The 27,500-nt window shown below is 42.3% G+C and overlaps 1 protein-coding gene and 1 long non-coding RNA gene across 5 annotated transcripts in view; one reads left to right on the top strand and one right to left on the bottom strand.

Annotated features, from left to right (window-relative positions):
- LOC108709442 (metabotropic glutamate receptor 4) overlaps positions 1–27,500 on the top strand; it is a 257,543-nt gene that overhangs the window by 112,118 nt on the left and 117,925 nt on the right. The gene's annotated exons all lie outside the window — the stretch shown is intronic.
- LOC108709444 lies at positions 6,157–6,869 on the bottom strand. The gene is made up of 2 exons (XR_001934636.2): positions 6,759–6,869; positions 6,157–6,581 (listed from the first exon to the last, which is right to left on the bottom strand). It is a non-coding gene; the product is annotated as an uncharacterized LOC108709444 (long non-coding RNA).

Genomic DNA, 27,500 nt, shown 5'->3' with positions numbered 1-27,500 from the left:
GCAGATGTGGCATCAAAAGCCAATTTGTGCCAACTTCCCTTTGAGAAGAAAAGCTTCAGGGGCATTGAGGCCAGTCTTGGACATGAGGAAACTGAACAAATTTCTAGAGAGAAGAAGTTTCAAGATGGAATCATTGGGGTCAATCATGCAGGCCATATCGGTCAGAGACTGGCTCATAAAAATAGATTTGGATGCCTGCTTCCATGTACCTATTTGCCTAGAACACAGGGAGTATCTGCACTTCGCAGTAGGCGAAGTTCATGTACAGTTCAAATGTCTCCCCTTTGGGTTGTCCCAATCACCAAGAGTGTTTACCAAAATCCTCGTTGCTATCATAGCAGAGCTAAGAAAGGAGGGGGATAGCAGTCTTTCACTACCTAGATGGCATCCTGGTGACAGCAAATTCAAGAGAAGAAGTAGAAATCCACACAAGAAGGGTGGTAGAATTTCTTCAGTGTCATGGATGGATAATCAATGTGGAAAAAAGCAATCTGTCCCCAATACAGTCTCTTTCATTCTTAGGGGCATATTTTCAGACAGAGGAGAACATAGTGAGTCTTCCAAAGGAGAAACAACAAAAAATTGCTCAAGCGGTGAAGGCCTTCAAGACTATGTCAGTTGTGACAGTGCAACATTGCATGAAAGTTCTGGGTTTGATGTTTTCAGCCATCCAGGTAGTAAAATGGGCAAGGTGGCATTCAAGAGGCTTTCAAAACTTTGTACTAAGGAAAGTAAAGTGTCCGCAACTAAATTTAACTAAAAGTTGAGGTTGCCTCAGAGAATAAAAGAAGACTTAGAATGGCGGTGCATTTAAAATAATCTGGCAAGAGGTATGTATTTGGAAGAGCCTCAGTGGTAGGCATCAGGCATAGGTTGGGGAGCCCATTTAGAAGAGCAATTTGTCCAGGAATCCTGGGAAATGATGCAGGTATCTTCAAACGTTCTAGAGCTAAAAGCGATAAAAAAGGCTTTGTTCGCTTTCGAGGAAATAATAAAGGGGAAGAACATAAAAGTGATGTCAGACAACATGACAGCAGTGGCTTACGTTCAAAAACAAGAAGGCACCAGAAGTATGACATTGGTGGAGGAAGCAGATCAAATTTTTTCTGGGCAGAAAAATTACTAGAGAACCTGACAGCAATTCATTTGCCAGGTACAAAAAATATAAAAGCAGATTTCTTAAGTTGTTATGGTAGATCCAGGAGAATGGAGTCTACACAAAGATATTTTTCAGGATTTAGTAAGCACGTGGGGGCTTACAGAAGTGGATGCCATGGCATTCGTAAAAAACACAAAATGCGAAAGATTTTTTTCAAGATACCCATGCAAAGAGGCAGAGGCGGTTGACGGCCTAAGGCAAGACTGGTCCATGGGGTTGATTTATGTCTTTGCCAGAATTCCTCTCATATGGAGAGTGTTGAAGAAGGTGGGCCGGGATGCAGCAGACAAGGTAGTCGTGGTTCCCCATTGGCCAAGAAGGCCATGGTATCCACTGCTTCTCAAGTTGACTCTGAGCAATCCAAGGAGAATTCCAAGATTTCCAGGATGCTTGACCCAGGGAATGTGTCAGTGTCAAGAGGAGAACCACCTGTCCTTGATGGCCTGGAGGTTGAAAGGGAGAGGCTTAGAGAGCTGAATTTAAGAGATGAGATTGTTGAATTCCTGTTAAAATCAAGGAAAATCTCAACATCAACACAGTACTATAAAATTTGGGACAAGTTCGTCCAATTTACAATAGCTATGGGTCAAGATCCTAGATGTACCACAGCCTCTACCCTACTGAATTTTTTATTCTCAGGTTATCTTAAAGGTCTCCATCTGAACACTCTTAAAGTACAAGTGTCAGCACTAACAGTAAAAGCTCTAGAACCATTAGTACAAAGATTCTTTAATGCATTAATGAGAGTAAGGCCATGTATAAAGAAAGTGTCACCAGCGTGGGATTTGCCATTTGTTCTAGATGCATTAACAAAAGCTCTATTCGAGCCACTGTGGGAAACCTCATTGTGGAACCTCACTCTGAAAGTTGTTTTGTTGGTAGCAGTTACCTCAACTTGGCGAGTGGCAGAGCTTTCTGCTTTATGTGCATCTGAGCCTTTTACAACAATCTTTAAAGACAAAGTGGTGCTGCGACCTGCCTTTAAATTTCTGCCAAAGGTAGTGTACAAATTTCATATAGACCTAGAGGCGGTACTACCTTCATTCTGTCCGTCTCCGAAAATGGAAAAGGAGGTCGGTTGGCATAAATTGGATTTAGTAAGAGCAGTAAAGATATATTTGGAAAGAAAAAAAACTTGAGGAAATCAGACAAATTATTTGTAGTTCCTGTGGATTCAGGAAAGGCCAAGCTCCTTAGAAGAAAGCGATAAGTTCCTGGATCGTTGCAGGAATTGCAAAGGCTTGTGGCAAGCAGGAAGGTTCCCCTGGGACTTAAAGCCCACTCGACTAGGGCATTGGCAAGTTCCTGGGCGATGGAAGCCAAAGCATCACCAGAATTAGTTTGTAAATCTTCAAGATTCAGTCAACACTTTTGTTAAACATTATAAATTGGGTGTTTTTGCCTCCCAAGAAGCTAGATTTGGGAGAAAAAATTTTTGCAGTCAATTGTACACTTTGCTGAATAAAACATATTATGTTCATGACAAGCTTTCGTGGTGTCCCTCCCTGCTATCAGCTTTGGTAGTTCCCATTGGTGAATGCATGCCATGGGTGACTTGGAAAACAAGAAATTGTTTAATACTCACCGTCATTTCTGTTTCCTGGTCACCTCCTATGGCAGCATTTACCAGGGAATTCCCACCCAAGTTAATAGTTAGCTTTACAACCAAGACAAGTAAGTGGGGGAGGGACTGTCCCTTTTAACTTTTTTTGGAGGGAGGTCCTGTCCATTGACCCAGAGGGAGATTAACCCATTGTTGAATGCTGCATGGAAACAGAAATTACGGTGAGTATTAAAAATTTCCTTTTATCGAACAAGGTAGTGACTGCTGCCCCCATTGAGGTCACTTGGCACTGCCAATAATTATCTTTGAATCTAAAGTAATTTCATTGTAGAAGATCAATCAAAAAGTATACCATATTATGTGTGAGATCTGTCTCAAGCAAGTTTTCTTCAATACATCTGACTATCTTGTGGTGTAGATGTGTTCAAGCTGACTACATCTATACTACACAAACTACAATCAGGCCCCAACAATTTATAACATAGACAACTTATTTAGAAGGTCATTCATATCTTTTAGACAACAAGGAATTTGCTCGACTAAAAAGCTGGCCATACACGAAGAGATCCGCTCATCTGGCAACATCGCCAAACGAGTGGATCTTTCACCGATATGCCCATCAACATTCGGTCCTAGGGGAAAAATGAAACGGCAGAAAAATGAAACCTTCCCAATTGATATTGTGGCCAGATATCAATCAGGAAGACCAGTCGGAAGCCCCCTATACACGGCCAGATAAATTGCTGAATTGGTCTAAAGGACCGATATTGGCAGCTTTATCTGCCCATGTATGGCCACCTTAAGCTTTAACTTTATCAAATATTGTAAGGGCATTATTTTTTTGCTACTGGAGAAAACAAACTCATTTAAAAACAAAAAACAAATGTAATTTCACTTAAAAAAATCATTTTAAATTCCAAAGTCATAAGAAACTGTTGAAAATCTATATCTCAATCAAGAAAGTCAGCATTGTAGGCTAAAACCTAACCCGTTTTTAAATACAGGTTTTTTTACCAGCAGATTAGTTCTCTTGGGTTGTGTTGGCGCACTTTAATCTAAGGGCTCTTACAGACGAGCATTTGAAGCTGTGCTCCCCTGCTTTCCGTTTTTATGCGTTCAGCCGCAGGGGGAGCGCAGGAGTAGACGCATTCAGTTTTTTTCAATGGGGTTGTACTCACACAGGCGCATGTAGGCACCGAACACAGGAAAAATGCAGCATGTTGCATTTCAACCTGCGTTCGGCACCAACATGTGCTTGTGTGAGTACAGCCCCATTGAAAAAAACTGAATGCGTCTACTTTTGCGCCCCTCTGCGGCTGAACGCATTAAAAACGGAATGCAGGGGAGCCCTAACAAAGGTAACGACTGACTGGCTGGCGGCTGGTGCTGGCTTGTGGAGAAAAAAATGTTTTTAAAGCTTCTGCTTGTTCTATCCTTTCCGTTACTCTAGTGAGTATTCACAAGAGGATCCCCCTTCAGTTGTTCATCTCTGTCTCTCCTACACCAAATGGATTGTTCCAAGCCACAATGTGTAACCAGAACACTATCTTGCTATCTGCGCCGATGTCTCCTTACTTTGCACCAAGATCTGAAGATCACTTCCGCTTGTGCTGCTCCTCTGCTTGCAGTCACCTGCTCTTTCAGTTTAATGACTTCACTGTGCACTGCGTAGTTTTTTTTGTAATCTTTCAATAGTTAAAACTATTAAATCTAGGTGGCATTTATACAGATTTCTTGCCATGGCTGTATAAGAACAAGATTTTCTGTTTTGCTGTATATCCAATCGCAACCCACTTGGTATATGCTTCACCTTCCCATATTGGGCTAACGAATATATATAATTGCAGATTAGTTTGTGTGCAGAAGATCCCATACTTATACAGCGGTGTTTACCTTTCTTTTATTTTATTTACTGGTAAACTCTAATTTTGTTAAGCTATAGCTCTGGGCAGGCCACTGGCAATGCTAGGGTAAGATGTTCTCTTCTAACTGGATGGGCTTTGTTTGGGCCATTTATTCTGTTTTTTTGAACACTAATGAACACAACATGGACTATTTACGGACATTGTGGTTTTGTTTGTGGACTAACACAAATCAGTTATTTGCTAGAATAATATTGTGGCCAGGCTACAAAAGGACCCTTCCAGTGTCCATAACTAATCACAAAATTTTGGGAATTGTGTTTAAATGGCTTATTTGTAATTTGAAAAAGAGCTTTGCACACAACCAGTTGTGTTATTAAACACTAATAGTTTGCAGCAGAGACCCGCGTTTGACCCTTATTCCTCAATCTATTTTGTTTTACATGTATGGGCTTCAGTGGAGAGAAGCAGTGGATCAGATAAAAAAATGTTTTTGCAAAAAACAAGTACTAAATCCAGATCTTAAGTACTTTGAAAAAACGTATAACAATAAATGTAAATGGCAGATTTGCATGGAGAAAGCCTGTATCTGTTATCTGGAAACGCATTATACAGAAAGTTCTGAATTGTGGAATGGCTGTCTCCCATAGACTGTATTTTATCTAAATTATCCAAATTTTTAAAAAGTATTTATTTTTTCTCAATAATAATAAAACAGTACCTTGTACTTGATCCAAACTAAGATATAATTAATTCTTATTTGGAAGCAAAACCAGCCCTTTGGATTCATTTAATGATTTTCTAGCAGACTTAAGGTATAAAGATCCAAATTACAGAAAGATCAATTTTCCAGAAAACCCCAGGTCCCAAGCATTCTGAATAAAAGGTCCCATACCTGTACTAACCAAAAGTAATGTTTTTTCGTCTTAAGCCATGGACGTCTGCATTAAATTTTCCAGGGTCAGGCGAGTAGGTAAATGTACTGTATTTAAAGTAACACTTTTACCAATATTTTGGTGACTAAGACACAAAGCTAGGTATAATAAAGTGTATATGCACTTTAATATAGTTTAATAGCCAGTAAATACCATTGGGTATGTAAAAAGGGGAGGAGAATGAACGAGACTGGGAGGTTTAATGCACTTGAAATGTAGGTGAAAGTAACCTGATGGGGAAAAGCAATACTGTAAACTGTAAATTATATGAGTAAATTATATGTAAATTATACCAATACCTGTATTAAAGACACAAGTCTGCATGCTGAGTTATACATGGAACTCTGAGTATCACTCATGCTTTCATGAATGATACTTTAAATTATAAGAATATTAAGTCACTGAGGGGTTTTGTGACCATATAAAGGCACAAGGCTGAGGACTGAGTTGTACAAGGAACTCTGAGTATCACTAACTATAATTTTAGAACAGTCACCCAAGTTATAATCCACCCATAACCATTCGCATTAACCAATTAATTTTAAACTGTAACAATACTGGGTGGGGGGTTCAAAGGAGGTAACACAATAAACACAGACTACAACTCCCAGCATCCTCCATTAGATTGAACCACACTTTTAAAAGACTAAAATTTTTTATTGCAAATTCATTAGCCATATCAATTCATTAGCCATATAAATTACAAGCATTGTAAAACATTTAAAAACAATTAGGCATCAATATCACCATTGAAAACAAGTGTTTTATATATCAGTATAGTACTATAAATGCTTATTTACATCATCTCAATCTTACAGCAGTTCCAATAATAATAAGCAACTGATTAACCCTATAATTCTTGTTGGCAAAAAAGTAGGGGAAGGGTATTTCCAAATGACAAAGAGTGTGCTGTATTGCATCAGCTGTGCGTGATGTTGTCTACTGTTCTGTCCTGCTCACTGTCTGAAGTAAGATTGACAGGCAGATAACCCTTCTTCAAAGCACCACACTGTGTAAGTTGTTAACTTGTTTAATGGGTATTTAAAGATGAAAGGGTAAAACTGAAATACATACAAATAAAGAGGTATAAGTGGCTGGACTGGTGAAACAATATACATACAGTACACATGCATATACATTACACAGATGTAATAAATCTGCTACCAAACAGAAACAAACCTCTCTATCTAAGATGCAAAAGCTGAGTATATTAAACAAATAGAACTGTATACACTCACCAACAATGCTGCATAGGGCCTGTTTAGCATGGAGAAAGCTGAAAGCACATGAGATGAACTGCACAGGCTGGAAACACCTACTTCCTGTGACCTGGAGTTATGACATCAGAAGTCAATGACTAACTTTATTAAACAAATAACTAACACCAGGAAATAGCTACAAGTGTCCAGTAGATGGAGCTGAAGGACTGCTCATACCTGTAATCAAATGAAAAGACATATAACTGTTCTAACAGTACAAAGAGAAAGAATTAACTAGTAGCTGATCATCATGGTACAAAAAGGTTTTGCTGGTAAATATGGCTAATGAACTTATTTATAAAGACCATTTTTACATTTAAAGTGTTGTAAGAGAAGCACTGGGAAACAGGTTTATGCAGTTTATGTGTCCCCTAGATTCCTGTCATATGTGTGGTAACCTCAACAAATGTCAGTTTTGCAATGGGGAAAAATAAAATGTTTTATTTTACTATTGTTCAGCTTAAGTAAAAGCTGGCTTACGATGTCCTGGAGTCAATGGACAAAGGTGGGTGAATCCTCCAGTCCAGTAGGCCCCTCCAGGTGAATTGGGTTCCCAGACAGGTAGCTGCATGGTGATTAGGCTGCAGCTGCACAGGGGTTGGCTCCCTTCAAAGGAGAGAGAGAACCTTGGGGAAAGCAGGAGCTGCTGTTCTGTGTTCTAACTGCCATGTAAGTGTGTAAAAACTTATTTTGTGCATTTTTGCTTTGTAAGGGATTGGGGCACAAGGCCCTTGTCTTTGGTTAGTAAGGGAAGTACCTTTGTATTAGGTTTTTTTTGTTTTCTGTATTTTGTCTCACTGAAAAAGCTTCTAATAAACTGGTCAAAGACCAGTTATGCTGAACTGAACTGTCTGTGCCTCTGTTTTGGAGTGTCTGGAAATGTACACAAAGGTCTATTCCCCAGTGAGACCACGGTCCAACTACCTGTAATCACTATAGTTGGTGGAATTTGCTTTGGCACAAAAATCTGGAAACAGAAAAGACTGTTTTGAAAAATGTAAAGGGCCAGACACCTAGTTATCTGCTTTTGCAAAAGACTGTTTTCTATTGCCGGAACAATGGAAGATGTTGTTCAAGTTGGCACTGGCCATTTTTTATACACAGAAAAAGCAACTCTATGCTTCTCTGAACTTGTTGTTTTGTTATTTGTTTAATACCTATTTAAACCTATTAGAAGGTTTCAATTAACCAAGCAAGTTCTCTTTATTAGCACAAGCACTTTATATTTATCAATTGATTGGTTCACGATATAATTTAGATAATTAATTTAACTTATTCGAGAGTGCGGGGGCTTTTACTATCTTTTTCTCATTTTTTGAATAGTTGTTAACTATTCACGCCTCCGATTCTCCACGAGGTACCAATTAAACTTAAAAGACTGCCTTCCTTCTTTGTATTCATGGAATTAATGGAAGATGTTGCTAAGGCTTTACTACAAGCTGCTGCTACACAGCAAGAGGCTACTAGAGCTCAACAAGAAGCTACTAGAGTGCAGCAGTTAGCCATTGAAGAGACCAACCGCAGGTTAATTGCACAAATGGAAGCTAACCAAGAGGAGCAAAGGAAGGACAGAGAGACTATAAAAGAACATGTCCAGTTGCTCACAACCAAGAGTGGAAAGCTGGCACAAACTGCTGTTGCTGGTCTGAGTACTATATTGGCTAACCAAGTTTCTCCAAGTGATGATGTTGAGGCATACCTTGTAACCTTCGAATGAACAGCAGAAAGAGAAAACTGGCATAAGGAATAGTGGGCTAGAATATTGGCACCTTTCCTGTCAGGTGAGCCCCAAAAAAGCATACTTTGACATGGATCCAGCTGATGCTTTGGACTATGAGAAACTCAAAGCAGAGATCCTGGCCAGATTGGGTGTAACCCTTGCTGTCCGTTCCCAGCGTGTGTACTCCTGGGCGTATCAAGTAGACAAGTCTCCCCGGCCTCAAATGCGTGACCTGATACACCTGTTCAAGAAATGGTTACAGCCATTAATGGATCGCTTCCTTCTGTCTCTACCTACGGCATTATGGAAATGGGTGAGCCACGGGGATCCCAAAACGGCTGAACATTTGGTCGAAATGGTGGAAAGGTATGTTGCTGCAGAGAAGCTTTCCAGTCTGCCACAACCACCGCGCACCCTAAAGATGAGGTCTTCAGGAAATGGTAAGACTGTTCTGAGGGAAAAGGGCACTGGGACTGATAAAGCTTGGCCTAAAAGTGGAGAGACTGTGGGATGGGGGCATGGTACCCAGCAATCTGCCTCGGAAAAGTCCCCACCCTATAAAGGACTGAGTAATGTCTTAATACGGTGCTTTAGGTGCCAAATGCTAGGGCATATTGCTGCAAACTGTCCCTTAACCTTTTGCCTGCCAAGAACGTAGGTACTACGTTCTGGCAGGAAAGGGACCAGAGTGCCAAGAACGTAGTACCTACGTTTTCTCCCCCAGCCTCCCTGTGCTGCGATCTGCACATGCTGGCTGTGATCCAGCAGTGCGATCGTGTTGCACACTCCCTAGGCGACATGCAATGGGACTTTAGTTAACCCTCCCCTGTCCCGATTGCCCCAGCGCCGACCCCCTTTACATGTGCCGACCCCCAGTAGTACCTTATGCAGGATCAGCGCATGTCAGCGCTGCTCCTGCGGTGAGATCCGCTTGCTGATCCCCCTAGGCAACGAGCAGAGGCCTTCCTGTTGACACTCCTCCACACCGATTGCCCCAGTGCCGACCCCACAGGACAGATCCTCCTCTTTGCGATCGGCGCCAATCAGATCTGTGCCTGTCAGCCCCTGCAGCGATGTCATCAGTCAGCGATCCCCTAGGCAACGAGCAGAGGCCTTCCTATTGACCCTCCTCCTCACCGATTGCCCCAGCGCCGACCCCACAGGACAGATCCTCCTCTTCACGATCGGCTCACGATCGGCTCCAATCAGATCTGCGCCTGTCAGCCCCTGCAGTGATGACATCGGTCAGCGATCCCCTAGGCAACGAGCATGGAATCTTCTAGTTTCCCCTCCAACCAGATGCCCCAGCGCCGACCCCATGCTCCAGTCACATGATCACCACGTGTAGCTGCTGGATATAAATACCTGCTACCCTCTGGAGCCGCCCCCTTTGGTCTCTGCTGCTGGATGTTTTTGGAGGAGCCTTCCTGCTACAGCTTGCGGTCCCCCAGTGTCCATTGTTGGTGAGATCTGCCTATTTGGTACTCTTTTGCACTCCCATTGTACACACTATACACTTACTTTACACTTACTATACACTTACTATACACTTACTATACACTTACTATACACACACACTTACTATACATTTTACCTAAATTGATTTTCTTTTAGCATTTATTCTTACTTTTGTTCCCCACTTTTGCATACACAAACATATACACAAACATATACACACACTTACACACAGACACACACTTACACACTTACATTCATACACACCTATTACAAGTGTACACATACATACATACATACATACATACATACATTGTATTACTTTGCCTTTGTTTCCTCTCTACCTACTTCTTTTTTCTTTTTATTATATTCATTTTCTTGGTTCTTTTGAGCTTGTTGAATTTACTTTTCATTACTGTGTTACTGTTATTTTGCAGTATTCTTATATTTATTTTCATTGATCTTATACCATAGCATCTTCAGTTTGTGCTGCATTCCATTACTGTTTTTTACTTGTCCTTGATTGTTTCTTGTGTTTATTGGATTTTACAGTTCTGCATTGCCATATATTATTTTTTATCACAGTGTGACTAGTGATCAGGAATTCTGAACGCAAATCACACGGTGTAATCTGCCTTCTTGGTTTTATAGCATTTTTAGTGGTTTAGTGCTGCATTTCACTACTGTTTCTTACTTGTTGATTGTTCTTTCTTGTGTTTATTGAATTTTCTGTGTTGGCGTTCATTGCTGCTTATTATTTCTGCAACCTTATTTCACAGTGTGATTTGTTATAGGGTATTCTAAACGTAAATCACACGGTGTAATCTGCCTTCTTGTATTGGTTTCATAGCATTTTTAGTGGTTTAGTGTATATTTGGTTTTGTGCTGCATTACACTACTGTGATCTTTTGCCGTAGCATTTTCAGTTTTGTGCTGCATTCCATTAGGGTTTCTTACTTATCCTTGATTGTTTGTTTCTTGTGTTAATTGGATTTTATAGTTCTGCATTGCCATATATTATTTTTTATCACAGTGTGACTATGTCAAGGCCGCCGGGAGCATGAAGGGTCGCATCCGCTCCCGGCGGCGAAGAATCCAAGATGGCGGCGCCCAGTCGGCCCACGTGGGCGCTGGGACGCCAGCGCCGCAACGGCGACGCATGCGCAAACACGCCGGCGTAAGGACGCCAGTGACGTCACTATGGCGCCAAATTCGACTATAAAAGGGCGCCCAGGACACCAGAAGGGCGCCCAAGAATAGGTTCTGCTACCTTGAACCTGGGTTTCTGTATCCTGTTATCCTGATTTCTGCTCCTGCCTTGGTTTTGACCCCTTGCCTGGACTCTTGTTATTTGATCCTGATCTGCCTGCCGTTGAACTCTTGCCTGGACTTTGACCTTGTATTTTGCTTAACCCTTTGGATACCACGACCTTGCACCCTCAAGAGGGCTTCCTCCTTGATCCTGACTACCTCCCTGGAGGGAGCTCCCGGCTCCCTGACATTATTCTTGGGCCATGGATCTCATTGAGGAAGCTCAGCCAGATTTCGGCAGGGCCTTTCGAGGTCTGCATACTCGCATGGAGGCGTATGAAGCTCGGCAAAATTATGTTGGACACACGCTGGAGTCAATTCTAGAAAAATTATCTATGCTGACGCCGACTACTCCAACGCCGACAACGCCCACGCTAGTTGTTGCCGATATGGCTACACAGTCCTCCACTTCTGGTCCACGTATTCCTGCACCGCCTCTCTACAGTGGCGACCCTCAAGCCTGTCGTGGTTTTGTGAATCAGTGCCAGATTCGGTTCGCCCTGCAACCTGCAGAATTTGTCTCTGAGCGAGCTAAGGTTGGTTTCGTGATCACCCGTCTGGCGGGGAAAGCGCTTGAATGGGCATCTCCGCACTGGGAGAAGGAGTCTCCTCTAATTGATGATGCTAAAGCCTTCCTGAAAGAATTCCGGACTGTGTTCGATGCTCCCGGTCGAGTGGCGACCGCTGCTTCTCGTCTGTTCCAGATCCGCCAAGGGAATCGTAGTGTAGCGGAATATGCCATTGAATTCCGTACTCTCGCTGCTGAGACTCGTTGGAACAATGATGCCTATCATGCTGCCTTCTACAATGGTCTCTCTCTTCGCCTCAAAGACGACCTGGTCTCCCGTGAATTACCCACGCAGGTTGAAGACCTCATTGCTTTGTCTGTCAAGGTGGACACCCGTCAGAGAGAACATCAAGCTGATAGGGACCGAGTCAAGAAGTTTCAACCCATGCTGGCTCCTCGCTTTCAAAGACCCCTATTACCTCCTACCCCCCAGCAGCCTTCTGTTATTCCTCCGGAGGAACCTATGCAAGTCGGAAGAGCTCGTCTCTCTGAACAGGAGAAACTCCGGAGACGTACGGCTGGACTTTGTCCCTACTGTGGGGGTCAATCTCATTTTGCCAACTCCTGTCCAGTGAAGCCTCAGAGTTCCCCTCTTCAAGGTAATCTTGGAAAGACTCACGTAAGGGGTATTACTCCGAAGTCACAAGAAAACTCTCACAGGTTTCTTCTGCCTTTACAGATCCGTCTGTCCTCTAAGACCATTGTTGGCTCAGCTTTCATTGACTCTGGAGCTGCCGGAAATTTCATGGACACTCTCTTTGCCAAGCATATGAATGTTCCCTTGTTTCCTTTGACTCCTCCACTTCGAGTAACCGCCATTGATGACCGACCCCTTGAATCCGAGTTTATCTCTATGACGACTGGAGAATTGCCTGTGCAGGTTGGGACTTTACATAAAGAAAAGTTATCGTTCCTGTCCTTCTGTTCCAGTCGTCTTGGGGCTTCCCTGGTTACGCCTGCATAATCCTATCATTGATTGGTCCTCGGGGCAGGTTTCCCGTTGGAGTCCATACTGCCAACAGCACTGCCTTCCTGCTGAACCCATCCAGAGGGTGAATATTTCTACATCTGATTTGAAGACGCTTCCCTCCTTTTACAAGGAATTCTCTGATGTCTTCTGTAAAAAGTCTGCAGAATTTCTCCCTCCTCATCGTCTCTACGATTGTCCAGTTGATCTCCTGCCTGGAACCATGCCTCCTAGAGGTCGCACTTATCCTCTCTCCCCAGGCGAGACCTCTGCCATGAAGGAATATATCCAAGAAAATCTCCAGCGGGGGTTTATTCGCCCTTCTACTTCTCCTGCAGGGGCTGGATTCTTCTTCGTCGAGAAGAAGGATGGAGGCCTACGTCCTTGTATTGACTACTGGGTACTTAATAAAATCACAGTTAAGAACCGGTATCCATTGCCGCTGATTGCAGAACTTTTCGACCAACTGAAGGGGGCTAAAATCTCCACTAAGTTGGATCTCCGTGGGGCGTATAATCTCGTCCGCATCCGTGAGGGTGACGAATGGAAGATAGCATTCAACACTCGTGATGGGCACTATGAATACCTCGTGATGCCCTTTGGTCTCTGCAATGCCCCCGCTGTCTTCCAAGAATTTGTGAATGACATTTTCCGGTATCTCTTGGGAAAGTTTGTCGTCGTGTACCTTGATGACATCCTGATTTTCTCCAAGGACCTAGCAAGCCATCGCTCCCAGGTGAAGGAAGTACTCTCTCGTTTGAGGAAGAACTCTCTCTTTGCCAAGTTGGAGAAATGCGTGTTTGAAGTGTGCAAGATTCCTTTTCTGGGCTATATCATCTCCCCAGAGGGTTTCGAGATGGATCCTGTGAAAGTGTCTGCAATCCAAGAGTGGCCTCTACCGCTGAGCACCAAGGCAATCCAGAGATTCATTGGTTTTGCCAATTACTACCGGCAATTCATTAAGGGGTTCTCTTCCCGTATTGCACCTATCCTGGCCCTCATCCGAAAAGTGGGTAAACCCAGCTCATGGCCCCCACCTGCTATTGAAGCTTTTCAATCCTTGAAGGATGCCTTCACTTCTGCTTCGGTTCTCCGCCATCCTGATCCGGAGTCACCTTTCTTCATTGAGGTGGATGCTTCTGAAGTTGGAGCTGGAGCTATCCTGTCCCAAAGACATTCCTCTGATGGAAAGTTGCACCCATGTGCGTATTTCTCTAAGAAGTTCTCTCCTGCCGAACAAAATTACAACGTAGGGAATCGAGAACTCTTGGCCGTCAAGCTTGCCTTAGAAGAGTGGCGTCACCTCCTTGAAGGTTCCTTGATTCCAGTCACGATCTACACAGATCATAAGAATCTTGAGTTCATTCAATCTCTCAAGAGGCTGAATCCCAGACAAGCAAGGTGGGCTCTCTTCTTCTCTCGATTTAACTTTGTCTTGACTTATCGCCCAGGCTCCAAGAATCGGAAAGCCGATGCTCTGTCCCGAAGTTTCACTCCGGTGGATCGTTCTCCTGAAAGACAAGAGCCAATTATCCCTCCTGTCAAGATCATCGCTTCTTTGTACCCTCAATTTGCTGATCAAATCCTGGCCGGTCAATCTTCTGCCCCACCTGATACCCCCATCGGAATGGCATTTGTACCTCCTGAACTTCGTCTGCCTATCCTGCAACAGACTCATAGCTCCAAGCAAGCTGGACATCCTGGTCCTGCTAAGACTCTTGAACTTTTACGGCGTCTAGTCTGGTGGCCGACTATTCGTAAAGATGTCAAAGACTTTGTTTCTGCTTGTACTGTTTGTGCCACTTCCAAGCCTAGCCATTCTCGCCCTAGCGGGTTACTACAGCCATTGCCTGTCCCCTCTCGTCCATGGACTTATTTGGCAATGGACTTCATAGTCGAACTTCCTCCCTCCAGTGGGAACACTGTCATCTGGGTTGTCATTGATCGCTTTAGCAAGATGGCCCACTTCATCCCGTTACGGAAGCTTCCATCTGCGGTGGAATTGTCTCAATTGTTCATTCAATTCATTTTCCGTCTGCATGGATTCCCAGCGGAGATAGTCTCTGACAGAGGTTCCCAGTTCACAGCTAAGTTTTGGCGTTCCTTATGCAAGGATTTGGGTATTGCTCTCCAGTTCTCTTCTGCCTATCACCCCCAAACTAATGGGGCAGCTGAACAGGTGAATCAAGCCTTAGAACAATTCCTGAGGAATCATGTATCCTTATGCCAAGATGATTGGTCTGACCTTCTCCCGTGGGCGGAATTTGCCCATAACAACGCCTGTCATTCATCCACTGGAAGATCTCCATTCATGTCTGTGTATGGCCAACATCCTCAAGCCTTTCCGCAAGACTTTGTTTTGTCTGATGTCCCAGCCGCTGATGACCATGCGGCCCATATGTCCGCTATTTGGGCTGCAACCAAGTCTAATTTGGAGAAAAGTGCTCTTGTGCACAAGACCTTCGCTGATCGAAGACATAGACCCTCTCCTCCCTACAAGGTTGGTGATAAAGTCTGGTTGTCTTCCAGGAACATTCGATTGAAGGTGCCATCTCCTAAATTGGGTCCAAAGTTTGTGGGTCCATTCTCCATCTCAGAAGTGATCAATCCGGTGGCTGTCAGACTTCAGCTTCCCCCTGAGATGCGAATTCCCAACGTGTTTCATGTCTCCTTGGTGAAACCCGCTACTTCCAACCGCTTTTCTATGGACCAGTCTCACCCCCCTACTATCTCTGTGGATGGTCAATAAGAATATGAGGTGGAAAGGATCCTTGATTCCAGAATCTCCAGGGGCTCTCTTCAATATCTCATCAAGTGGAAGGGCTTTGGCCCTGCGGAATGCTCCTGGGAAGGACACTCTGATGTTCATGCTCCTCGTCTGGTGAGGGATTTCCATTCCAAGTTTCCCCAGAATCCAAGTCCTGGTGGTCCTGAGGCCCCCCCGTGAGGGGGGGGTACTGTCAAGGCGTCCGGGAGCATGAAGGGTCGCGTCCGCTCCCGGCGGCGAAGAATCCAAGATGGCGGCGCCCAGTCGGCCCACGTGGGCGCTGGGACCCCAAGCGCCGCAACGCCGACGCATGCGCAAACGCGCATGCGCAAACACGCCGGCGCAAGCACGCCGGCGTAAGGACGCCAGTGACGTCACTATGGCGCCAAATTCGACTATAAAAGGGTGCCCAGGACACCAGAAGGGCGCCCAAGAATAGGTTCTGCTACCTTGAACCTGGGTTTCTGTATCCTGTTATCCTGATTTCTGCTCCTGCCTTGGATTTGAACTCTTGCCTGGACTTTGACCTTGTATTTTGCTTAACCCTTTGGATACCACGACCTTGCACCCTCAAGAGGGCTTCCTCCTTGATCCTGACTACCTCCCTGGAGGGAGCTCCCGGCTCCCTGACAGACTAGTGATCAGGAATTCTGAACCCAAATCACACTGTGTAATCTGCCTTCTTGGTTTTATAGCATTTTTAGTGGTTTAGTGTATATTTGGTTTTGTGCTGCATTACACTACTGTGATCTTTTGCCGTAGCATTTTCAGTTTTGTGCTGCATTCCATTAGGGTTTCTTCCTTATCCTTGATTGTTTGTTTCTTGTGTTTATTGGATTTTATAGTTCTGCATTGCCATATATTATTTTTTATCACAGTGTGACTAGTGATCTGGAATTCTGAACCCAAATCTCACGGTGTGATCTGCCTTCTTGGTTTTATAGCATTTTTAGTGGTTTAGTGTATATTCGGTTTTGTGCTGCATTTCACTACTGTTTCTTACTTGTTGATTGTTCTTTCTTGTGTTTATTGAATTTTCTGTGTTGGCGTTCATTGCTGCTTATTATTTCTGCAACCTTATTTCACAGTGTGATTTGTTATAGGGTATTCTAAACGTAAATCACACAGTGTAGTCTGCCTTCTTGTATTGGTTTCATAGCATTTTTAGTGGTTTTGTGTATATTTGGTTTTGTGCTGCATTACACTACTGTGATCTTTTGCCGTAGCATTTTCAGTTTTGTGCTGCATTCCATTAGGGTTTCTTACTTATCCTTGATTGTTTGTTTCTTGTGTTTATTGGATTTTATAGTTCTGCATTGCCATATTATTTTTTATCACAGTGTGACTATATAATCACTTGTGTTAATATTAGGTTGAATTTGAGTGGTGTTTTATTGTCTTGTGAGTAAGAGTGAAGCTTTTGTCAGAAGGCTCAAGGGGATAGGCTCTGGTGTGTGCCAGATTGTTGGCTCTTTTGGCAGGTGCATAGGGCTAACATACTTTTTCAATTCATCAATAGTGCAAGGGTTTTGGCTCATAGGTTTTGTTTATCTTAATTTTTTTCTACCTTTGCAAGCACTGCAGTATTTTTACTAGAAGTAATTTTTCTTTTTCTGGCTACAGGTCATACTGTGAAATCACTTGATTTTTTTCTTTTTGTCCCTCTGATTGTGAGCTTTTTTGAATAGGGTATATATAGAGTCTGTATATATTTTGTTGGCAGCATGGCCGAAAGGTTTTATTCGGTCAAAGAGGCGGCTGCTCTGTGCATGGCATCTAGTTCAGAGGAGTTTAGCGACTCTGATTCTGAGTATGTGCCCCCTGCATCAGATAGTGAGTCCTCTACTGATGAGTCACCGGGTGGGAGTAGCAGCACTGTTACTGCCCTTGAGGAGCCCATGGAGCTTGAGCAGGATGTGGATGATCAGGTTGATCAAGGTGAAGAGGGCAATAGGGCTAATGCTGCAACTGGAGGAGAGCCTTCGTGGGGGCCTCCTGGTAATTTTTCCCCTGAAATTCCCCCTTTTACTGCAGTCTCAGGTGTAAAGGTGGACACTAGAAATTTTGAACCCATTGATTTTTTTTCAATTATTTTTGACTGAGGCCATCCTACAGGATATGGTCCTCTATACAAATTTGTATGCCGAGCAATATATTGCCCAAAATCCCCTACCCAGATATGCTCGAGCACACGCGTGCCATCCCACAGATGTTAACAAGATGAAGAGGTTTGTGGGCCTCACTTTAGCCATGGGTCTCGTTAAAGCAAATACTTTGGAGTCCTACTGGGATACCACTACTGTGATGTCTGTCCCTGTTTTTTCAGCCACAATGCCTAGAAACCGGTATCAGCTACTGCTCCGGTTTCTTCATTTTAACAATAATGCCACTGCTGTACCCCCTAATGAGCCGGGACATGACAGGCTACATAAATTGAGGCCCCTTATAGATAGCCTGTCAGAGCGATTTCGAGAAGTGTACACCCCCTCCAAAAACATTTGTATAGATGAATCACTTCTCTTCAAAGGGCGCCTAAAATTCCGGCAGTACATCCCCAGCAAACGTGCCCGCTATGGGATCAAGTTTTATAAGCTCTGCGAAAGCAGCTCGGGGTGCACCAGCTATTTTTTGATTTACGAGGGCAAGGACTCCCAATTAGACCCCCCTGGTTGTCCCCTTGACCTGACTGTCAGTGGCAAAATTGTCTGGGAGCTCATCACTCCACTTCTGGGCCAAGGTTACCACTTATATGTGGATAACTTTTATACAAGCATCCTTTTATTTAGAACCCTTTATTGTTTAGACACCCCAGCCTGTGGCACAATAAATCGCAACCGCAAAGGATTGCCCAAGGATCTTGTAAACAAAAAACTGAGTCGTGGAGAAATTTATGCCCTGAGACAGGATGAGCTCCTTGCCATCAAATACAGCGACACGAAAAATATATTCATGCTGACGACAATCCACGACACGTCAGTAATTGCTGAACAGAGAGCAGGTAGGCCCCCTAAAAACAAACCTCTCTGTAGCAAGGAATACAGCAAGTACATGGGTGGTGTTGATAGAACTGATCAACTCCAACATTATTACAATGCCACCCGAAAAACAAAGGCCTGGTACAAGAAAGTTGGTATATATTTGATAAAAATGGCCCTTCAAAATTCATACATTGTATATAAGGCAGCAGTACCAGGCCCAAAATTATCCTATTATAAATACCAGTTGCAGATACTCCCTGCCCTGTTGTTTGGTGGCATTCCAGAGATTCCAGAGATGCATGCAAGTGACAATGTGGCCCGATTGATGGGGAAGCATTTTATTGACACGCTTCCACCCACTCCTGGCAAGCGATTCGCCCAGAAAGCTTGCAAAGTGTGCCGCAAAAGGGGTATCAGACGAGATACACGGTACTATTGCCCAAAGTGCCCTCGCAACCCTGGGTTATGTTTCAAACCATGTTTTGAAATTTACCATACGCAGCTACACTATTGAATGATAAATTGTTGTGTGTACTGATTGGCTATACTGTATGACAAGAATTGGTATCCCCTTTGCAAAATTAATATTGCATACATCTGGTTTATATGTGTTCAGGGCAATTATATAACTTTTCTGTTGTGTTTAGTTTGGTATTTATTTCCCCGCTGCATTGGGAGGTGTAGTTATTTGAGGTGTAGGTGAAGGAGAAGGGCGCCTAAAATATGTGGTGCGTGATGACTCCATGAGATAATTTCATCTTACCTGCTGATGATTCATCTCTCTGATGCCACAACATTTTTTTTACTGACACCTCATAAACTCTCATTTCAGTGCATTTACTAAGCCTGTATTTCTGGGCCAAATTTTCAAGTTTTTTTTAGTATATTAGTTCTCTCTAGAATTTTTGTTAGAAAGGGCTTCAGTTTTCTTTGGAAAGTGATCTTGGCACATGGAGATAATCTGCATTTCAAACATTTAGGCTAGGATTATACGAACAACAACGCATGCAACTCGTCACATGCAACAAAAAAAGGTAAGAGATAGAATTGTCGCATGGTGTTGCAGTGTTGATCTGACGCGACACGACTGTCGGATGCAGACGCTGCGCACTGCGTCTGCATCAGACAGTCGTGTCGCGTCGGATCAATGGTGCGACACCATGCGACAATTCTATCTCTTACCTTATTTTTGTCGCTTGCAACAAATCACATGCATATTTTGGCAGTGCGTGGGATCGCGCCGGAATCGTTCGTGTTGTCCTAGCCTAAGTCTAGATTTAGGTTTTAGGATCAGCTTCCTCTATAGCCACTTTACTCTTTTGTTTACCAGTTTGTTATACCACTTTTGGAGACACAGGATACTTTCTCTGAAAACTTAATAGCTCAGCTTTCAATGCATTTACTGAGGATATTTTTTATTTTTGTGAGATATACTGTATATTTGTAATTAGTATAGGCATTCAGGTTTTTGTAGAATTTTGGTTGATACAGCTATTCATACAGTTTTTGTGTGCTCATGCCACAAATTAAAATATTTATGCTGTGGTGGTATGGCGTATTGAGGTGGGTTGATTTGGGGTGTTGGTGACTATTTGGTGGCAAGATATATTTTCCATAAATGTACAGTTTTTTCATTTAGTGTTCTAACAGTAACCTCCCCCCAAAAAACAAAGAAAAAGCAGCACTTCCAAAGAAATTGAGTACAGATGAAATGAAAGGGTCCAAAGAAGCTCAGCTAAACTTATAAAGGTAAGTAGAATATTCAGTAAGTTTTTATTACTTGTCTTTGGGGAATTGGAGCAAAATCTAATGTTGAATCTGTTTTTTTTTTTTCTCCTGTTTCCTTAGGAAATGTGCATTTCTGTAAAGAATAGGCTCCAGAATATTACATATACAAAGGCAAGGACAGCACTTCTACAAAGCTGAAGGTGTGTATGTTCAGTACTTATACAATTTGTGGGGTATTTCACAGGTACAGGGGGAAAATCCGCAAGGTGTGATTTTAGAGCACAGCCTCAAATTTACCTATTGCCCCAGTTTTTGAATGTTTGGCGGCTGCATCTTTAGGTACACCAATATATGTGGGGTATCTTTTTGTTCAGGAGAAGTTGAAGACAGACCTTTAGTAGGTTTTTTAGTTGTCATGGCAATTTTGGGGAGAAATGTAATTTTAGACCCTTTTTCTCTTTTTTTCAGGTCAAAACATAAATTTCTATGGAGAACTGCCCCCACATATCTGCAAGTAGGAAAGCAAGGATAGTGCTGCTGAATAGCTGCAGGTGTGCACTTTCAAGAAATATATATTTTGTGGGGGGGGGGGTATTTCACAGGTAAGGGGGTGTTAGACTGACGAACTGCAAGGTGTGCACCTAGAGCACAGCCCCAAACTTTCCAACTGAAATTGCGCTTGTGTTTGCAGGTCGCGTCTTTAGGTGCACCCATACATGCAGGGTATCATTTTGTTCAGGAGTAGTTGGAGGTTGATACTTAGCAGGTTTTTTTTTAGTTGTCATTGCAATTTTTGGAGAAATCTAACTGGAACTTATATTTTCTTTATTTTAGATCAAACTACAAGTTTCTACAGAGAACCGTGCCCACAGATTTGCATGTAGGAAAGGAAGGATGGCACCACTGAATAGCTGCAGGTGTGCACTTTCAAGCAATATATATTTTGTGGGGGGTATTTCACAGGTAAAGGGGTGTTTTGACTGAAGAACTGCAAGGTGTGCACCTATAGCGCGGCCCCAAACTTTCCAGCTGAAATTGCTCTTGTGTATTGACCCTGTTTTGGGGTGTTTGGAGGCCACGTCTTTAGGTGCACCCATACATGCAGGGTATCATTTTGTTCAGGAGAAGTTGGAGATTGATACTTAGTAGGTTTTTTTGTAGTTGTCATGGCAATTTTTGGGAGAAATCTAACTTTGGAACTTTTTTTTTTCTTTATTTCAGGTCAAACCACAATCTTCTACGGAGAACTGCGCCCACAAATCTGCATGCAGGATAGAAAGGATGGCGCCACTGAATAGTTGCAGGTGTGCACTTTCAAGCAATATATAGTTTGTTGGGTGTATTTCACAGGTAAAGGGGTGTTTTGACTGAAGAACTGCAAGGTGTGCACCTAGAGCGCGGCCCCAAACTTTCCAGCTGAAATTGCTCTTGTGTATTGACCCTGTTTTGGGGTGTTTGGAGGCCGCGTATTTAGGTGCACCCATGCATGCAGGGTATCATTTTATTCAGGAGAAGTTGGAGATTGATACTTAGCACGTTTTTTGTAGTTGTCATGGCAATTTTTGGGAGAAATCTAACTTTGGAACTTTTTTTTTCTTTATTTCAGGTCAAATCACAATCTTCTACGGAGAACTGCACCCACAAATCTGCATGCAGGAAAGAAAGGATGGCGCCACTGAATAGCTGCAGGTGTGCACTTTCAAGCAATATATATTTTGTGGGGGGTATTTCACTGGTAAAGGGGTGTTTTGACTGAAGAACTGCAAGGTGTGCACCTATAGCGCGGCCCCAAACTTTCCAGCTGAAATTGCTCTTGTGTATTGACCCTGTTTTGGGGTGTTTGGAGGCCGCGTCTTTAGGTGCACCCATGCATGCAGGGTATAATTTTATTCAGGAGAAGTTGGAGATTGATACTTAGCACGTTTTTTGTAGTTGTCATGGCAATTTTTGGGAGAAATCTAACTTTGGAACTTTTTTTTTCTTTATTTCAGGTCAAATCACAAACTTCTACGGAGAACTGCGCCCACAAATCTGCATGCAGGAAAGAAAGGATGGCGCCACTCAATAGCTACAGGTGTGCACTTTCAAGCAATATATAGTTTGTGGGGGTTATTTCACAGGTAAAGGGGTTTTTGACTGAAGAACTGCAAGGTGTGCACCTAGAGCGCGGCCCCAAAATTTCCAGCTGAAATTGCTCTTGTGTATTGACCCTGTTTTGGGGTGTTTGGAGGCCGCGTCTTTAGGTGCACCCATACATGCAGGGTATCATTTTGTTCAGGAGAAGTTGGAGATTGATACTTAGCATGTTTTTTGTAGTTGTCATGGCAATTTTTGGGAGAAATCTAACTTTGGAACTTTTTTTTTCTTTATTTCAGGTCAAACCACAATCTTCTACGGAGAACTGCACCCACAGATTTGCATGTAGGAAAGGAAGGATGGCACCACTGAATAGCTGCAGGTGTGCACTTTCAAGCAATATATAGTTTGTGGGGGGTATTTCACTGGTAAAGGGGTGTTTTGACTGAAGAACTGCAAGGTATGCACCTATAGCGCGGCCCCAAACTTTCCAGCTGAAATTGCTCTTGTGTATTGACCCTGTTTTGGGGTGTTTGGAGGCCACGTCTTTAGGTGCACCCATACATGCAGGGTATCATTTTGTTCAGGAGAAGTTGGAGATTGATACTTAATAGGTTTTTTTGTAGTTGTCATGGCAATTTTTGGGAGAAATCTAACTTTGGAACTTTTTTTTTTCTTTATTTCAGGTCAAACCACAATCTTCTATGGAGAACTGCGCCCACAAATCTGCATGCAGGAAAGAAAGGATGGCGCCACTGAATAGCTGCAGGTGTGCACTTTCAAGCAATATATAGTTTGTGGGGTGTATTTCACAGGTAAAGGGGTGTTTTGACTGAAGAACTGCAAGGTGTGCACCTAGAGCGCGGCCCCAAACTTTCCAGCTGAAATTGCTCTTGTGTATTGACCCTGTTTTGGGGTGTTTGGAGGCCGTGTCTTTAGGTGCACCCATACATGCGGGGCATCTCTTTCTTCGGGAGAACTTGTTTTTTGATATTTAGGTTCATTTAAAAATTTTAATTCGAGTATTTTCACAAATCCCTTTCTGAATTTGAGACTTTGGTGTTGTTTCAGAAATAAAAAACTAAATTCCAAAAAATTATGTTGCGTTTCAGGGTGATCTGTAGGATGGCAGCTACATTTATAGCAAAAACTACACCACAGCTAAAAACCTAGAGATATGTGGTTTCTAAAAATACCTAACTTATGGGGGTATTTCATTTATATTGTTAGATATGCCATGTTAACCTAGAGATGCCCTTATCTATTGTGTTCCAATGTAAAATTGTACAAATTGCTGTTTTATTATTGGGGTGTCTGCTGGACAAGAAAAGTGGGGTACTAATACATATTTGGTATCGTTGGATTCCGCATACTCAGGGCTTTTAGAAACAGTCAAATTTTTGTCAGTCAATGTAACTCTTCTTTGAAATAAAACACAAAATAAAAATACTTCTTTATTTCACATTTTTTTTACATATTTCTCTCAAAATTATTGTTTTATCTCCAGAAAAAGTACAAAATATTGTTTCAGTATTCAAGCCCAATTCATTATGGAAAAAACGATATATAATTTTCCTTATTTCATGTAGGTTTTCTTGTCAAAAATCCTAAATAAATGTAATGAGTGCAAAATGTCCAAAAACTGCTTGGCAGTAGATGTTCGCATATAGGACAAAGTGGCTGGCAGGGACAAGGTTAAATGAGGAACCCATGCAATGTGATGCTGCATATGTAAACAGAAGTTTATCTTTGTTTGCACACATAACATGTACATCTATACCTAAGGCAGGGCCGGTGAAAGAAAGGTGTTTGATTAATGTGGAGGGTAAAATTGCCAATGCTTTATTGGACTGGCAGTTCAGTTACCCTTGTGAAAACGAATTTTGTAAATCCTGTTAAATATTGGGTAGATACTGTAGTGGTCATCTGCATACATGCCATACATACATACAGCCAGGTGAAAAGCAATTTCAGAGGATGATCAGAAAATGCTTTAATTGGGTGTTATAGAAGAGTCCCATAGTGACTGGTCAAGCCCCATTGTGTTAATCCCAAAACCAGATGGGAGCTTACGTTTTTGTAATGACTTTAGAAAAATTCTGTTTCCAAGTTTGATGCGTACCCAATGCCTCGGGTTGATGAATTCGTTGAAAGACTTGGGGAATACTGGCAAGTACCCCTGACTGAGTATGCGAAAGAAAACTGCATTCTCTACTCCAGATGGTCTTTTCCAATATTCCGTTATACTCTTTGGGTTACACGGGGGCCCAGCTACGTTCCAGTGTATGATGTATGGAATCGTAAGACCTCATAGAAAGTATGCTGCAGCCTACCTAGATGATGTTGTCATTCATAGTGCTGACTGGGAATCACATCTACCTAGGGTACAGGCAGATTAAGACTCTCTACGGGAGGCTTGTCTGACTGCCAATGCAAAAAAATGTTCTATAGGGCTTGAGGAGGCAACATATTTGGGCTATACAATTGTAAGAGGGCTAGTGAAACCCCACATTAACAAAATAGAGGCCATTCAAAACTGGCCATGGCCTGCCACTAAGAAAAATGTTCGTACCTTTCTAGGCATTACTGGCTACTACAGGAGGTTTATACCCAATTTGCCACCATAGCTACTCCCTTAACAGACCTTACCAAAGGGAAACAGTCTGTTATGGCTAAGTGGAACCCAGAAGCAGAAAAAGCTTTCCAGTTTCTAAAAGACACTCTGTTCCCAGCCAGTGTTAATCACGTCTTATTTCGAAAATGAATTTGTTGTCCAAACTGATGCATCGGATGTTGGACTTGGAGCTGTACTGTCTGAGAACAGGAATGGTGAAGAACATCCTGTTTGTCTATCTTAGTAGAAAACTTAATAGCCATGAAAAAAAAGAAGGCCTGGCAATCAAATGGGCATTATAAACCCTTTGGTATTACCTCCTAGGCAGAAAATTCAAGCTTGTCACTGATCATGCTCCACTAAAATGGATGTGTGAAAATAGAGAAAAGAACAGACGTGTCACTAGGTGGTTTCAAACTTTGCAAAACTATAAGTTTACTGTAGAGCACAGACCTGGAACCCAACTGGCAAATGCAGATGCCCTCTCAAGAGTGCATTGTCTAGGGGCTACATGTGTTCCCTCCCCTAGGTCGAAACAGGAGGGGAGGAGGGGAAGATAAGAGAAGCACTGGGAAACAGGTTGATGCAGTGTATGTGTCACCTAGATTCCTGTCATATGTGTGGTAACCGCAGCAAATATCAGTTTTGCAATGGGGAAAAATAAAATGTTTTATTTTACAATTGTTCAGCTTTAGTAAAAGCTGGCTTACAAAGTCCTGGAATCAATGGACCAAGGTGGGTGAATCCTCAAGTCCAGTAGGCCACTCCAGGTAAATTGGGTTCCCAGACAGGTAGCTACATGGTGATTAGGCTGCAGCTGCACAGGGGTTGACTACCTACAAAGGAGCTGGGTTTTTCAATGAGTGAGAGAGAACCTTGGGGAAAGCAGGAGCTGCTGTTCTGTGTTCTAACTGCCATATAAGTGTGTAAAAACTTATTTTGTGCATTTTTGCTTTGTAAGGGATTGGGGCACAAGACCCTTGTCCTTGGTTAGTAAGGGAAGTACCTTTGTATTATTTATAGCCGGACAGGCTTAGGTTAATTAACCCTCGATATTTGACCAATAGTAAATGTGCCCCCTAAAGTATGCTGCCCATGTCTCTGAACTGTGCCGTCATGTTTCTTTGGATGATGGAATCAATATGGCTGATGTGCGGTTTCTGTGCACATGCAATTAAAATCTATCCCCCGACCCTTTTACATTACTCCTTCCTTTGTACACTGATGTATGAAAACAGTACTGTGTACATGAGCAGAGATCTGTCTGTCCTTCAGACTACCCACATTTCTTACTCCGGGACATTATTTTTTTGAAGGCACAGTACTTAGCAAGATAGCAAGAGGGGAAACATACAGACATGCTGGAGCCCTCTTAAACATAGGGCCTAAAGTGACTGCCTCTTTCATCTTGTCCTTCAGTCAGCCCTGGATTTTTCTTCTATAATACAGAAATAGAACTTTTTGACTTGAATGCAAACAATATTTTCATTGAATATTTCTTTACACCTTTATTGAAAACATAGTACAAATAGATTACAAACATAAAATGATTAGATTACTAAACCTTCAGTCTTTTTCCTCCTGCCGGTTCAGATACAATCTCTTCAAGTACCAATACAAAATGTCCAACAAAACACCTCTAGCGGGGGAGTAAACAACAAAATCTAAAGTGCATATAGTGTAGTATGTTTTAAAATAACCAAATCACCATTTGTGACAGATCAAATGTGTGTGTACAACCCCCATTAGGAGATTAAATATTTATGTTTTTTTAAATGAAAAAGTTTCCTTTATGAGCGCTCTTAAGTTTATATCGATATTTACACCTTTTGGTGTAAAGTCTACATATTAAATATCCAGCGACTCTCGTCTTGTAGGGTGGATTTAATTAGATCCCCCCCCCTCCAATTTGGGGTCACTATGGATATACCCCAAAATTTTAACCCCTGCGGGTTTTTACCATGTACTTGTTTAAAATGTCTTAATACACTGTTATTCATCCCCTTTTATTTTATTATATTACCTACATGCTCATTTATCCTTTCTCTCAGTAAAAATAACAGGTGTTCTTATAGGAAAATCTTTCATTTAAAAATGTAAAAATAAATAAATATTTAATCTCCTAATGGGGTTTGTGCTCCTAGTGCTCACTGTAACATATGTAAGCTTATTTGATCTACAATATCTACATTCTGTATCTGATGGTCTTATTTAATATGTATTTTATTCTACATGTAATTGATTTAATTGAGTATATATGTATTTTCTTAAACTTGTTTAAAATCTATATCCATATAATATATTAAGGATGGGGATATATTTATTGTATATAATGCTAAACACTTCCCCACCATGCAATGTATAATAGTATTAACCCTTTAAGTGCCAGCAGAATTTCACATTTTGGTTACGCGAAATGCCAGACGTTTGTGAAACATTTTGGGGCATTTTCTGAGGGAAAACCTATAGTTTACCTAGGAAAACTACAAATTGTTTTTTTTTTTGGGAGAAACTGAGCTTTCTAAATCTGCCTACGT

The sequence above is a fragment of the Xenopus laevis genome, chromosome 2S (assembly GCF_017654675.1).
Source record: "Xenopus laevis strain J_2021 chromosome 2S, Xenopus_laevis_v10.1, whole genome shotgun sequence".
In the NCBI taxonomy this organism is placed as follows: Eukaryota; Metazoa; Chordata; class Amphibia; order Anura; family Pipidae; genus Xenopus; species Xenopus laevis.
The sequence above is the reverse complement of the archived record's forward strand: the minus strand, read 5'-3'. Positions and strand labels throughout refer to the sequence as shown.